This window comes from Lutjanus erythropterus, chromosome 19 (genome assembly GCF_056507025.1).
Source record: "Lutjanus erythropterus isolate fLutEry1 chromosome 19, fLutEry1.hap2, whole genome shotgun sequence".
Lineage (NCBI taxonomy): Eukaryota > Metazoa > Chordata > Actinopteri > Lutjaniformes > Lutjanidae > Lutjanus > Lutjanus erythropterus.
In genome coordinates this window covers 28,418,384-28,433,690 of record NC_139335.1, presented here as the reverse complement: position 1 = coordinate 28,433,690, position 15,307 = coordinate 28,418,384, and positions in this window count along the sequence as shown.

The following is a 15,307-nucleotide window of genomic DNA, read 5'->3' as shown; positions in this document are numbered from 1 at the left end:
TAAGTTTACATCTTGGTTACATGGTTTGTATTATGATGAGTAAATGGTCAGAACACTGCTGTCAGGTTTTGGGAGTAACTGATTACATGTAACAGGATTATGTAATTAGGATACAAAAAAGGAAACTATTCCATTGCAGTTGCAAATCAGATCAGATTACAGTTACATTTAATAAAATGGGGATTATTTTATACTATATTTTAAAATTAAGAACACCATGTGCAGTGCGAACATGTTACTTCATGAGTGTCACAAAACCACTTTCAGTGAAACTAAATAATCAGATAGTTGCCATTTCATTATCTCAACATCAAATTTAAAGAAACATTTCCAGGTAAGACCGAGCAGTAATTTTAGCTGCATAGACCAAACATTAAAATATAAAGCTTACCCTCCATTGTACATCTGTTCCCTTGCTGTGAGACTTCTTCCTCCACATCATGAAAATACTTTTATTTTATGAATTTCTATATAAATAATTTATTTAAAAGGCTAAAGTAACCTTGTAAAAAACAAAATAAGGGTACATACAATAGAACACAATGCACACTTAAAAAAATCTCGTCCAAGAACTGAAATGAAGGTCCCGCCTCTCACTTCACAGATAACCAATCATACTTGAGGATAATGGGGTCGCACTAGGGGTGGCGATGTAGATTTCAGGGGTGGCCAGTGCCCCCCCACCCCCATCCCCCCATACCTCCTCTAGAAACACCCCTGTAGTAATAGTGTAAAGTGTGAATGAATAGCATAATGTTACTTAACAAAATACATTTGAATGTGTATAATTACCAGTAGTAATCTACTGATTTATTACTATTTAAATATTGTGATATTTTGATTGGGTTACTGACTACATTTTTTAAAAGGTAATTACATACATTTTTAAAGTAACCGTACTCACCCCAACTGCTGCAACACCAAAGTCTCAGAATAGTTTTTTTCTTTCTCTTTCTTCTTTCACACAACCAAAACAAGAAGTGCACTTCAGTGGCTGCTTGAGAAACCCGGGGCATGACGGGGTCAGAATTGAGGCCACTCTGCGGGGGCCTCGTTGGCACTTTAACAAAGCAAGAAAATGGCCTCCAATTGCAGTGTGCTGTCTGATGCCTCAAGTGCCCTGAGGTATTGATTATATGTTCAGAATCGCCGGAGGACAACAATGACTCAGCGTTTTCCTCACGTCCGCTGGCCATGTCGGACCATCTCCCTTTTCTGCTCGTGTGCGCACGGCCGTGAATGTCCTGTCACACAACCTTCACGCAGTATGCGAGGCAAAACAGCATCGAATAGCAAATAACAATTCTTTGTTTAGTTTTACAGCCTTGTCGATTGCCATTTTTCCAAGGGTCGTGAGTTGAATCTGTCTCACGAGGCCACTTTCACTTGCAGATGCTCTGTTGAACACGTTGTCATACACTTACTGTAGGTTTTTTAATTTGCCATAGTGATGACGCAGGCCTTGTCACAGCACATTGTGCCACAGCGGGGATCATCATCACTCAGTGCAAAGGCTGTTGACACCGCTGCTGTTCACTGTGGGAGGAAAGTAAATAGAAGATACATTTTTGAGTGAAAGGATGATAAAAAAGTTTAATAAGTCTGTAAAGGCTTAAGCTCTGTTGTGGGAGCCACATAATGTTTCTTGTGGTACATGCAAACGCTCGTGGAGGCGAACACGTACACATGAAGTAAAGAAACACACTGCAGGCAGCAGCAACTCACCGCAGGATTTCTCATCCTTGTTTAATGGGGTTGTTAGTGTGTCCTTGGAGACAAGGTGGACTGTGATGTAATAAGTGATCTGGCCTGGACCGAGGCAGTAAATGAAATAATCTCCAGGATGAACGACATTGTGAGCCCATGATGCTGCACCACAGGGCAGAGTATTTGGACTCCATCATCATTTGGCAGGTGGTACTGTGTGTGCATGTACAATGATATAATGTAGTTATGAAGGGCCCCAGTGTATTCTAGTTATGAAGCACACACAATCATAACAGTCAGAGTCATCACATGATCAAAAAGAACACATGAACATACATACCAGCTATCATCATTGCATATCTTTATATATGACAAAATTACCAAAAAATAAGAAATTTTGAACAGACCTGAAGCTTGTCCACAGCTAATTTCAAATACTACTGGACAGATCAGCCTGGTGTTTTTTGTGCACATTCATAACTGTATGCTGAAGGACCTCTGTGATTCACAATTTCTGAAAAACCTTGAAAAACCTTTTTATAATGGCTCCACACCGGAGACAGCCATGGCCAGAGGCATCGGGCCTCATTCACAAACAGTGTGTAAGCACAAATTTGTGCTTAAACCGTGCATCCAAATATTTCACACTCAAATCAGGGATTACTCGTGGGATTCATCAATACTTTCTTATCTGAATTTGTTTGTACTCTGTGAAGAAATTTAGAACTGCCTCAGACCAATGCACATGTACAAATCAAAAACTGAAGTCTTTTTATTGTTGATTTATCTTGTTTTATGTTCCTTCTTTTTAGGGTTTCATCATAAATGTCATGATCTGTTTTAATGCCAAACACTTTGATTTACATTTTATGAATGTATTATGCTATATAAATAATAATAATGTCATTATTATTTAATTTTATTTATGTATTTAATCAATTATTTAACATTGTTCTGATTGTAATTGCTGTTATTGGTTGCAAGTCCTTGCAGGATGTCATCGCTTTCACCCTCATTTATTATATCATTTATGGATATTCTTGGGATGACAGATCAGGTTTTCCTTGTTCTCTTCCTGCTTTCTTCTTTTTCCTCTGGTCTGTTATTCTTTTTACTGCATCAACTTTAATGTCAAGCCATTCCTTTTACTGCTGAGACACAGTCCGTTTCTCAAGGGACACAACATGTACCCTGCATACCACAGCTGTGATGTTATAACAACTTCGCCACTTCCTCCATGATACTTTTCTATGCAAGCGTATAGAAAAATGAGGGCGTGTCAGTATGTAGATTGCAGACAGCAGGCAGGACCTGTCAGTTTAGAATGATTCAGATTCATTAACATATTTAAGGTTATAAGAACAAACTCGGCACGTGTGCACGTTTCATCAATCAGACGGTAAGTTTGTGTGGGAACTTATTTTGTGTGCACAGTAAGAACATTTCTACGTATGTTAGTAACTGAGGCCCATTGATGTTTTCAGTTCACCTCATTCTCGTGAAGGTGATATTGGAAGAACGCTTAGAGGGAATTTCTTCAAACTTGACAACAAATGACCACTTGGACTCAAGGATGAACTGATCAGATTTTGGTGGTCAAAGGCCAAGGTCAATTACAACAAAATTAGACACAAATGTCCAATAGGATAAAATGATGAGGCGATATTTAAATATTTAAAAGGTCCAAGGTCACCTTCACTGTGACATCATAATGTTCAGCTCTCTATCAGTCCTCTGTCCTCCCGCTGTAAAAATAGTCTCTAAGTGAGGACAGCACTTTCCGACTGGAAATTAATGAACTTCCATTTTGCCAGTAATTACACTTAATATTTTTTGTCAAATTCCTTCAAAGCTATAGGTCAATATAGTGGTAAATTCCATATTAAATGTCTTCACTACATACATTATATGAGACTGAACAGACATGGATGTAAACTGTAACTTGGCTGGCTGGTGGAAGCATACAACTGTGAGGCAGTATATCAGTTTTTATTACCATTAACAGCTGACTTCTCACTCATCATAACTGGCCACTAGGGGCTGAAAATGATCAACATCTGCTTTGGTTTGAAATTAAACAATGTGTGTGGGTGTCATATTAATAACTCTCCTGAATGCACTCCCAAATATTTTCCATTTTTAATTTAAAGCGAGTTCTTCTTCGAACACAGGTGTGTCACGTGGAAGGGCCCATTCTCTACCCAACACATTTTTGAAGGCCCTGCTCTCTCTATGTCCCCCCACCATCCTCCGGGCCCCAGTGCAACCGTACAGCCTGCACTGTCTATATTTACGCCCCTGTGTACGTGTGCATATAAGGGAGTGAATTGAATTTACTCAAAGCAGCTACTGAAAAGTTGGACATTTCACGGGTCTTTTAACAAAAGAACACTGGGAGGATGTCCTCCAGAGACAGCACTGTGAAATCCATAGCTTTTACATACATCCCTGAAATCATCAGCACCAGACGTACACTGTATTCACATGTAGATTTGTTCGTCTCACGGGAAACATGAAGACACACTGAAAAAGTGAAGAGAATGAATACATTACACAGAGGATGAGGATCGTTTTTTTTTCTTCTTCCTGCATGAATTATTCCTCCTCAGGCCAGTTGTTGAAAGAGTGAAGGATGTCTTTTCAGAGACTGCTTAACATGTATGACATTCATCTCAACCATTCAACTTCTGAATATGGAAACGCTGTAGAAATATAGTTTTTTGATGCGACCACAAGGTAACGCAAGACATGTTGTTGTAAATGAGGCTACCATAAGTGTTATTAACTGTCTCTTCCGTCCACCAGAGTGAAAAGGCATATCCTTCATCAGACAGTGATGTGTCTCACACAGTGTACAATTTTTGACCTTGTCTGCTTTCAAAACGTGTTTCTTTTCATATTTCATGGCATGTACATAAACCATGACTATCAAAAGCTGAGCTATCACTCAGAAAAGAACATAATTTGTGCAAACTAATTAGTTAATCATCTTTATATGTCAAAATGCAATGGCAATTGTTGACTTTTTGCTCATATCTGATATTGCAATTAGAGTTTGTTGATATCGCTGCTTGTCTATATTACAGTGGTGCTTTCTTTGTGTATGTAACAGAGATGAACATAAGGTATCAGTGTCAACAAGTGTGTTTCCATATTTCTGGGTTCATATTTTGCTGGTAATTAAAGCAAAATGAGAAAAACTGTAATGGCAATAGACTTGTGCCTATCGTACACTAGAAGGTTTTCAAGGCCTCTAAAAGACTTGAGTCTGACACCCTCTCACATCTAAAGACAATTTGTCGGAAGTCACAGAGTTTTTCAGGGGGGGTGTCTGTACATTTATGTACTTTCCTGTGATAATGTACTGTTTGTTTGTTTTTTGAAATATTTCCTCTAAAAAAAAAATAAACACTATGTCATCAGTTTGAGCCTATTAATTGTGAAATATTCTATCAAAATTGCTGAATTTATATACCTTTTTTGTGACATGTTTACATTATGAACTGATTAATTTCTGCTTGTTCTGATCCCCTGGCATTATTTCTATTTTTTTTTTTTTTTTTTTTGTATGTTAATGTTGTTGTTTTTTCAGTAAAATGTGTTGAAAATTAATACATACTCACTACAGGGACACTGAATAATTAAAATAAAGCAGAAATCTACAAAGGGAGGGAGGAGATCGAATTAACTATTTACATGTTTATAAGATCAAACTAACAGTTAAAATGTCGACCATATCAAAGTAATGATCTCCATGTTCATTTTCTTATTCTTAATTTGATCATTTTTTTAAATGCCGCTCCGATGACTCCATATAGGAACGCCTGAGATTCAGAGGAAAACAGTGTGAGAGAATTTCAACGGAACTATTTAGAAATTTACAGGCTACTTGCATCCTCATCCAGAGAGAAGGAGTCAGAGAAACTCATTCACACTTTAATAAGTTCACAGACAGACTACAACTTAATTCCCTCTCCTGCAGCAAGCAGCGTCCTCCTGTCACACACACTGACTTCATTCAATCATTAAGAATGTGACTAAAACTCAAGCTTCCACTTCACTGAAAAAACTAAGAAGTGGCAGCTGATGAAAATTTATCTTAGTGGAGTGACGAGACTTTAACGTTCTGATTAATACATGAAACAAATGCCATATGTACATCATGTTTTCTACACCATTTAAGGTTTTTAAGCACAAAATCTTGTTGCACCCTCTTCTTCTGCTATGGTTTGATGACCCCTGACTTGGCCATTAACATCACCTTTCTGCTTATCTCAGTGAACCAACTCTTAACATTCACATAATCGGTGTGGTTGATCTTAAATTTCAACTTCAATTTAAGAACTTTTGTGGGATTCAGGCCCACAAAAGTTTTCTTACTGAGGCCCAGTAAGAATTTATAACAATCCTTTTTTGTTTTTTTTTAATCAATTACTATAAATTAAACATTTGGGTGAAAATATTAACTCAATATCTCAATATCATGTTGTAAGAAAGTCTAAGAGTAACATGGCATTAAAAAACAGTTAACCTTGTGTCAGTGCCATATTGACCCACACCAAGTGAAGTTTTAATCCAGTGAATTTTAGTGTGTGTACTGTAGTCAGGAGCTCACCAGGAAGGATGAAGTACAGTAAGAGCCTGAGGGCACGGACTGGAGTGTAAGGTTGGACTTTAGGTGCAGAGGGATTGTAGCAGAATGAACCTCCTTCAGCGGCTCAGTGCATCAGCTTTATGAATCTAGGATGCCAACAAGGAGCCAGTGGATGAAGTGAAGGAGGGCCCACTCCATCCTGCACACTCGAGGGTAACGCTGGCTGCAGCATCCTGGATGAGCTGTGGGAGCTGAAGGCAATACACTGGAGGGACAAAGGAATGAAGTGCTGGAACGAGGCAGTAGGCAGAATCGCTGATGGAAAACCCAATGATTGAGTAAAGCTGAATTCAAACTTGCAGGATTGGATTGTGTCTGACAAGGGAATTGAGAATTGTGTTAGAGCCGGTTGTGTTTTTGTACCCAGGTCTGAATAGGCACACAGCAACTATTCGGCTATTCACATCAGACGCCCTTACTTTAGTTACAAAGTGTGACAAATTCAGTGTTGATAAAAGGCTGTGATGGATGAATGGGTTAAGTGTGGGACATACCAGTGGGAGACTAGTGTGAAATAACATGTAGAGGTATTTATATTTTTTAATTACTATTTTCAGTTTTCTGTCAAAGGTAAAAAATGAAACTACTTGGTTGGGTGGTTATTAGACAAACTACTTGGTTAGTTTCACTCAACAAAACTACTTGATTAGGTTCATACAACAAAACTACTTGATTACATTCAGGCAACAGAAATACTTGGTTAGGTTATGAGACAAAACTATTTGGGTTAGATTCTGGAACAATCATGGTTTGTCTCTACCATGCAGGTGTAAATAGGCACATTGATTATTCACCCCCGGGTGCAAATAGCACTGTTATTAAGAACATTAAGAACTACATAGAAACTATAAAGACTACATAAACTATATGGATGTTTTTTTGTTTATATGGGACATACAGATCGAGGCATCAGTATTAACTGAGACCGTTTCATAACTTGTTAAAAACTCCTTGTGGTAAGTAGTGTAAGATAGATTTAATGATTATACTCTGTACTGTATGATTCTTTTTTAATGTATAGTATGTCATGCATCCAAGAAACCATCAAGCCATCAATTGAACAATGTCAACAGTCAAATGTAGTGATCAGATGACAAATCTGTAGAACAAAGTCTCATACTACAGTACTACACATATATTTGAACCTTTGTTCCAATGCACATCAATTGACATTATGTATTGGCTAAGATGTAATAAAAGATCACATTTCAATCTGCTTGCTCTATATGATGCTCATTAACAGTGAGGGGGCGACTGAGACAATTTCAGCAATAAATGTGTGACAGCACACATGAGATATAAGATGTGGTTCCACATAAATGAGGAAGCTTTTTTTATTAAATCCTGGAGAGACTGAGATAGATTTACTACTGCAGTTACATTAAAATTGCTGCATTTTAATGTGTTTTCCAGACTAATATTCTCGAGTCTTTTGTGCTCTGCAAGTATGGTTTTTACTGTTAAAGAAACAGACATTTCACAGTCTGGCCAATTGAGTATTCATTAGTAGCAGAATCATAATAACACAGTCTATATACAGTTCATCCGACATGGTATTATTGGATATTTTAGTTTCTTATTTCAGTGGTGCATCAAGCACTCTCATGTACGGCATGTGGATGTCAAGATGTAAATCGAGCCCTGGTTCATCAGTAATGTGAGATTGTGCTGTCAGATCACTAAATGCTACCTTTGTTGTTGTCCCTTTTCTAATTTCCAGCGCTCATATTTCACCTCGCGGCTGCTTGGCCACGCGTATTTTTAGCTCCAAGCTCCATTTTGTATTGATTGTATCTGCTCTTGTGTTTTTGTGTGGGCAGCTTGGAGGTAAGCCACATTCCTCTGGCCCTCCATTGTCCTTGAAGGTGCCATGTCATTATGGGCTCCTCATATTCCAGCCTGAGGGCTATCGAAGCCTGAAGCCTTACATATTCCCTTTCCTGAGCTGGACATCATGTCAGTGCTGTCATGTAATTAAAAAAAACTACCAAAGCAGTGATATTTTATCTACTACTGACATGTTAAAATGCAGGGTGGTGAGCACAGTGTGTTTGTTTTGCTTAATTATATGACACTGAAGTGGCAATCTCAAAGATTTCCATCTAAATAGATGTTTTTTAAAGTCTGTAATGGAAATTCAGAGATCTCTTTGTGAACACAATATACATGTTAGAAGACAAGTTAAATCATCACCGTTTCTGTCTTCATGATTTTTTGGCCAGGTCTGAAATGATGACTGGAGCAATGCGTCCCCTAACACTGTATAAACTAGAGCACATTAGCATTTAGCATTAGCAGTGCAAGAGATAAGAAGACTGGTTCTGTAACTTGGTTTGTTTCGATCACCCACCACAAGTGAACAACACATGAACAATGAAGTTCAGTCACTCATGTACCTTTAGCGATCCTGAGGTTGAGTATGCAGTAAGCTGCGAGATGAAGCACCTATTTTTCAGGTAATTTTGGTATTTGACACTCAAGACAGTGCAAACATGACACATTTTCTGCGGTCTGATAAACTCAAAACACAAATTTTAAGTCACTATCTATCACCAAATGAGATAACTCAATGTTGTCTGAACCTATGGCTCACTGATGCATGTATTGCAGTATGTATATTTACAGTATTACAAACTGAGTGTCTGTGGTTACTGTTATCATTCATCAAAAATGGGTCAACAAAACAATGGCCATTTTGGGATGCTGAGTTTGAAATATTGCAGGAAATAATGGAACGGTCAGGAGCAGCCACAGTGAGCTGTTAGATGAAGAGCTGCAGGTGACAGGCCGCACACCTCCAACTTCTCAGCGAGGTAACCAATCTCTTTTGCTGCATCCCGCTGTTCACAGCCTGCTGTGTGCAGCATAAAATGATCAAAATCATAATTATTCCATCAATTATTCACCATATTCACATGGTGGCCATTTCCCTCTGATGCCTGCTGGGAATCTGACAAATCGTTTTCATTTCACCGCTTCCTGATTGATCAGCGACTGAAAGACAATGGATAGTCAAAGTATGGAGGGACATTTGACCAAGCTAAAGCCATTATCTGCTGTTGACAGTTAATGTCAGCTTTCAGCCACTTCCTAGCTAATCATACTGTTTGATAGTGTTACACAATACACATGTTAATTAATTTAATAAATTCTGAAATGCACATCTTAGACACAGTTATTTAAGCCTTGAACTGTCTTGCTGTCTCTTGTCCAGACAGGCTGTGTAGCATTAAGCTAAGAGACAGTTACCAGTATAGCTAGCTAGAACAAAATAACAGTCTTATCTTACATTTTTCCTTATCGTACACTGAAACATGTTCCAGTGAGTATAATGTCATTTTTTCTGATAACTGATTTAACCAGAACACTTCTGAAGTCAAGTGAAGAGACGGCAAGACAGTTTACGTTACATTGTAAGCTCTTACTTACGGGCTTACATAAATGTGTCCAAGATGCGTGTTGATATTTCAAAATTAATTTATGCCTTTCTTATTGTATCATGGAAGACTATCACGTTAGCAAGGAAGTGGCTGAATACTAATGTTAGCAATTAGCTACTTAGCTTAAAATAATTTTTCCATTTTCTTTCAGTTGCTGATCAATCAGGAAGTGGTGAAACGATAATAATTTGTCAGATTCTCTACATTTATACAACTTGTAACCTAGAACACAGCAGTCCGACATTGAGCGCCCCACCCTGTGATGTCAGAGGAAAATGGCCGCCATGTGAACATGGTGAATTGCCTGACTTCTTTATTAAAACAACAATAGCTTTCTTCTGCTGCCCCCAGAATTCTGTGACCCGTAGTATCAAACCACATTTCTGTTGCCATCAAATCAACCTGGACTAAAATATTTCAGATTGTCTTTGTATAGCTTCAACTTTGTATAAATTCTTCTAGAGCATTCCTACAGCAACATATCAGACTTTCTGGGTGAGAGGTAAGCCTGATATTCAAGATACAGAAACTAACACATACTGTACACACAGGATAATGATAGGACCCAGAAGCCTGTACACAGGATGTAGATATGCAAGAATAGAAACAGCATAATGTTCGTGACTGATTCCCAAAGGCACAGTGATATCTGGCATCATCAGCATCAGATAGATAGAAGACAATTTCCCTCGTCCCATTTCTGCCTCTCCTCTCTCCCCCTCTTCCCACTACCTCGTCACCGTCCCATTCACATCCCAAGCTCCCAAACCACTGAAAAAATGGGAATTAGCAGGTCTATGAATTTATAAAAATGAAGTTGATATATGCAACACAATTAATTTATATTCTCTCGCGTTGATTTAGACTGATTGAATTGAGCTGTAATTGAGTTTGGTCACCATGAGATATGGAATATATTCAAAAAAAGGGCAGGGATTGTCATTTGCCCTCCAGATTCAAAGTTGGCAGTAATGCAATTATATTAATAATTTTAATGTTTGTTGTTTAATGTTTTAATGTAAATTTGCACACACTTAAACAAGGAGCCTGTGTCCACAATTTTACAAACCTAACTTGCACAGTAAAACTGAATGCTCAAATAATGATTTGTAATAAGTAACGAAAACTTAAAAGTTGTTTTGCTCTATTAACTTAAAAATGTTGAGTGCAATTAGAATATTCTTTCTTTTGCTTTTATCAAACTCATAATTTTGATTAGAGGGAAATAAGGCCTCCCTAAAATAAAAATATTTTAAGAGATAAAAAAAACTATACTATTTATTACTATACTGCGTTTGCTGAACTTAACTTTTTTTATATACTTAAAATGTATTAATATTAATTTTGTATTAACTTACTGCAATGAGAGGAGTGAATAAAAATTCTAGGTTGCATGAACTGAAAATATTTGAGCTTAATCAATTGTTTTCATTTAACTGTAATCAAAGAGTGCATGTAACACAAACACAATATTTAAACTCTGATCATCTACAACTTTTGAGTTTATTAACTCAAGAGAATTGTGGCAACTGATTGCCTCGATTTTTTTGAGTACTGCTAACTTATTCGGGTTTTCAGGGACATAAAGAAATCACTTTAAAGGAACATAATACCTGTGAATAATGTTACCATTACGAAATCAAGTTAGAAGTTAGAGTTACAGTTGTAAATCAGGTACCCTGGAGATTACACAGTAAATGTGTATTACAGTACTTGACAAATAATATATTTAGTGGAAAAAGAAAATAATGCCAGTTGGCCACATTGTAATCATGTGGGACCAATGTGCACATTAAATTCAAGTAAATGCAAAGGACTTTTTGACAGTGAAGGAAACAGAGGTATTCATATTTCACTATTCTGGTGCTTCCATTTCCCCTCCATCACTTTTAGCTCTTGTTTCCTCATTCCCAGACAGATAAAAAGCAAATGTCTATGTTGAAGTCCAACTGGCCACAAAACAAACCTCTTTTTTTCTTTTGTTTTTTTTCATATCTCCAATTTCTTCGTACTGCTTTTCCAGTTTTCACTGGCAGCAATAATGTGACCTGAACCAGCCCTCATCGCTCAGATAATGATTATTCCACTTGCTTCCCCTCTCCAGTTCCTTGTCCCATCTGTGGTGGCTGCTGCTTCTGCTCTGCAGAGTTTGTATGCACGCTGGTTACTCACAAGGACCTATCCACTGGTGACCTCTCCTCTACTGGCTTGCCCGCTTGTTAGTTTTCATCACTCTGTCATCCGTCCACATCCATCCATCCATGTTTATGCACAAAGGAACAAGTTTAAATGCTGCTTCCACAAAGCCTCACTTCTAGGGCACTAGCTGCGAACAAGGGGACCATTGAGCGCTGTGGTAAGAGGAGGGGCAGGCCTGGCATTCGGTCTGCCATTTGACAGGGGGCTGATCAAAGGCTGTGAGACTCTGTCTGTAACAGGCTGCAGAATGGGGCCTAATGGGAGATATGCATGCCTGAACTCAACTGGGCATGTGTAATGTTAGGATTGTCTTGGGCACTGAACAAAACTGTTTTCATTGTTTCATCCTTGTATTTGTTGTCCTTCTCACAGTAGCCAGAAGTGCTGAATGAGTATTAATGCCGTACCCCCAAAGCCATAACCAACGGATGTCTGATGAGAGGGAATACAGTACAAAGGTGGTTTCATTGCCAGGTTTGCCTCCTGGAACCCAGAGACTGAGTCAGCTAAGTTAGCTGAGTGGCCGTTAATAACCGAGCTAACAGCAGTTAGCAGTTAGCTACTTTAGCAAGGGTAAAGCCATCGGGATGTTCAGGAAAACATAAAAAAACTGACTGTAACTGTAACATTAGCTAATCCATTGTAAAATGCCTTCTGTGTAATCTGCTGTCACAGATACCACTTTCCCCAAAATGATTCAATTCTAGCCAGATGGCACATAACGTAACGCAACATAACGTACGTGACATTATGTGACGTGACGTGATATAACATAATGTAACGCAATGTAATGTACTGCAACGTAATGCAACACGACACAACACAATGTAACACGACACAACACGACACAACACGACGCAACATAACACGACGCAACGTAACTAAAATGACAGTATTTTGTGTAAACAGATCAAGGTTAGTTAATTTTGCCTTCGCTCTGGACCACTAAATTTTGAAGAATGATTGACAGGTGCATGTCATGATGTTATTGGTTGAAACTGGTTCTAGCTTATGTAAGCATGTGTCCTGTTTTGTTTTTACAAGAAGAGAAAACATAATTTTGATATAAAAATAAAGGGGAATGTTTCTTTTTTTTTCTTTTTTGTTGGTATATACTGTTGTGCACAATATGACTGAGAATGTGATCTAAAAGGGTCAGAAGTGCATTTTTCATTTAACCTCAACTTCAATTTAAGGCATCACACTGCGAAAAACTAACAGAATTAAAACAATTATGGGCAAGTTGGCTCAGCTTTTTATGAACTTGTGAGAAATATACTTATTTTTTGTGTGTAAATGCAGTGATTTGCAACAGGAGTTTTCATAACTGGATTTTGAATTCTGTTGACATGACCCTTGGCTGACCGCCACCTCAATTTTCTGCCTCTGTGTGTGTTCATATTCCCTCCGTCTCACCCTGTTTATATCATGCTTTATTTCTCCTGTGTGCCTTCCCCCTTCTCCTCTTCCTCCCTTTGTGCTTCTCTCACCATCTGCTTGTCTGCTGCAACTGTCTCCCCTGTTTGTTCTCCTGCTAGTCTGTTTTTTTTGTCTTTCATTATGTCTATAGCTATAATGGCTTTGGACAAATATTTATTTTCTATGTTTCTGATGTTTCCTTGTAACTCTTTTATTTCACATAAAGAATAAATAATGTACATACAAATACATTATGGGTAATGTGGATTGTGTTATGATAGTGGTAACTAGGTCAGTGTATGTCAAAATTACATAACGAGTGAGCAGGATTTGACCACGGCCGTGGAGACCTGACCTCTGAATGACCGCTCTGCAGTTACCATGACCCGGCCTTCGATGGAAAAAAAAACAGCCACAACAAAGATGAATGGTGAGCGCTTGTTTGGTTGCCAAATTTCTAATATTGTTTGTTTTAACTGAATTATTGACGTTGGGGGTACGATTAGGTTTATTTCACCCATCTGAAGCAAGAAACATATACACATATATTTTAAAAGATTAAATTCTTACTCAAATCTTGTAATAGGCCAACCATATCCAAATAATTACATTTTTTATTAAATGTAGACATCAGCTCTGTCAGATGGAGTCGAAATTATCACGTTTTTTCATTTCACAGCACATTCTTTGATTTAGAAGGGCTACAGAGTTGACATATTATAGTTTAGACACATCTGATAGCAAAATTTGTTGAAAAAAATAGAAATTTTACCAGCGCTTGAGCAGTATTCCTGCCTATTTTAAACCAGGAAGTGAGACAGAGTTCCTTGGGGTATAGCTAACCCTGTTTATGCCTCATTTAATCGTGTTTTTGTCAAAATCCGAAGGACTTGATGAAAATCTGGGACACAACTTTAAAGGGACAATATTTTCATTAAAAATTAATTTTAAAACAAAGATGATTACAATACAATGTTAGGTATGGTCGGTTTTAGATTCTGAAGGCTTTTAACACATTTTTTAATTGTTTGCAGCTGTGAATTCGTTTCGGGGACAAAAATGTTTGTTGAGAAATTGAAAAGATTACAGTAGACCAAAAGATTCTTAAAATAATAAATGTTCATCAAAAATTGGAATTAGAGTGTTGGTGTTAAGTGGTGGTTTTAAAGTTAGAATAGGTGATTTATATGTATATATGTATAAACATAGTAACATGTTTCCTCCTGAGTCTCACACCTTAAGCCAACACAGTATGCAATCCATATGTTCTCCTTCTCCCATGATGGAACCAGCACAACCGGGCCAAAGCCTGGGGTGGGGAGGAGTGGGTGTTTCCTCTGATAACACTCTCTAAAAATAAACCAGTGCCCTTACATAATAACCTAGTCTGTGTGAGGGGGAGAATGATCGATGCCAGCAGCTCCGCACTACTATCAGCTCCAGTGGGACGTGACAAACATAAGCACTTCCAGAACCCTGGTTGACTTTTGAAATCAACAAAACCCAGGAAGAAAAACAAAAAAACAAGTTTTTTTGTTCTGTAGGTTTAAGGATTATTCATCTGATGAAGGCTGCATCAAGCCCTTCTTAAATGCTTCATGTTTATTTCCTGTTTTAAGGTGGAAATATAAACAGCAATTAACTATCATTTTTTAAATATGTATCAATATTTATAGTACTTAAAAAAAAAGAAGTTGGCTTCAAGATTTTCAAGACTGGCTGACATTAAAATGTGGGCTCATATAGGCTGTTCTACGTACTAGAAAATGATTTGGCCTCTACATACCTTTAAATATTTATAAAGTTCCTTGTGTGTTTTAGCAGCCGTTGTGCAATAAAAGAATTTTAATCTAAACCAGGAGCTGGGACAGTTTTTGCCTCACTTGTG